Genomic DNA, 1417 nt, shown 5'->3' on the forward strand with positions numbered 1-1417 from the left:
CGCGGTCGGGTAGAGCTGGTTGTGGGTCCGATGGGGGATGCCGGCAGTTTGGATCCAGCCGAGGATGCCCGGGCTCCGGTGGGGCGGCTGTGGGTCCGGCAGCGGGGGATGCCCGCAGTCCAGTAAGCTGGCTATGGGTCCCGGCGGGGGATGGTCGCGGTCTGGCTATGGGTTTCGGTGGGGCGGCTGTGGGTCCAGCGGCGGATGCACATGCTCTGGTGGGTCAGCTGTGGGTCTGGCTGGGGATGCCACTGTCTAGCGGGGCAGATACGGCCCCAGCCAGGGATGCTGAGGGTCCGGCGGGGCGGCCGTGGGGTCCGGCGGGGCGGCACCGCCTGCCTGCGACTCCCCTTTGTTGTGATCAGGGGCTGTGGGGGACCCCCGGGAGCACAGGGCGGGGAGAGCCGGGCTGTATGTAGGCCAGGACATGAAATATTCATCGCCCCCCTGCTTTGATGTCTCCTGATCCGCTTCCCTCGTCGTGTTTGCTCACCGGTGATTCTGGGGCTTGTGTCCAGCCCCGGTGGGCCTGGAGAGCTGTGGCCGGCCGGGCTCCTCACTGTGCCCCTTGCCGGGGCTGGCTGGCTCCCGCCTGCCGGGGGGCTGCAGAGCCCTGGGTTGCCCGATGAAAGGCTTTATCCAGCCGGGAAGTTCGTTCCCTCATCACAGCCTGGGCGATCCAACCCCCATGTATGGCTGCGAGTGGTGGCACTGGCCTGTCCCCACCGTCCCTGTCACGGCCCCCAGTGCCACAGAAGAGCATCGTGGGTTTCGCCCTGAGCCACACTGGGGTGGTGATGGTCTTTTATCCCTGCTCGCTGTCCGGGGGGCTGTGCAGGAGGTCGGGCAGGCTGTGCTGCATCCTGGTGCCATTTGGGACGGGCACGGGGGGCAGCCTGCGGGGATGGGGCCCACCGCACAGGACTGTGTGAGCTGGGGACAGGGGCTGGAGTGGGGGTGGCATCTCATGGCGCTGACCCTGGTGCGGTCCAGGCTGGTACCGAGCATCACCTTGGGGAACTGCGCAGCCTCCTGCGAGACTCACTGGAAATAAGTGGGGATCTGCCGCATCTCCCCATGTTTTGCTGGCCCTGCACAGTGCACTCCTCCCCCAGCCCTTCCTCACCCCGGCGGCTGCTGTGGTGTGCCAGGGCTCAGCCCCCTGGACTTGGGGCCAGGAGGTGACTGTGGTCCTGGTTCCAGTCCCAGTCCTGGTCCTGGTCCTGGTCGCAGTGCTGGTGAGCAGCAATAAAGGTCATAGGTGACCGGCTTGTGCTATCCTGTGTGTGCCACTGGCTCACTAGTCCTTTTGGGTCCCCAGGAGCAATGCAAAGGAAGGGACATGATGTGGCTGCTCAGTGCAGCCGGGGGGCCCCCCAGGACAGGTCCCACTGCCTGTGACATTAGGAGCTGGGGG

Source organism: Haliaeetus leucocephalus, unplaced genomic scaffold (genome assembly GCF_000737465.1).
Source record: "Haliaeetus leucocephalus isolate CR32 unplaced genomic scaffold, Haliaeetus_leucocephalus-4.0 Scaffold933, whole genome shotgun sequence".
NCBI classification, from domain to species: Eukaryota; Metazoa; Chordata; class Aves; order Accipitriformes; family Accipitridae; genus Haliaeetus; species Haliaeetus leucocephalus.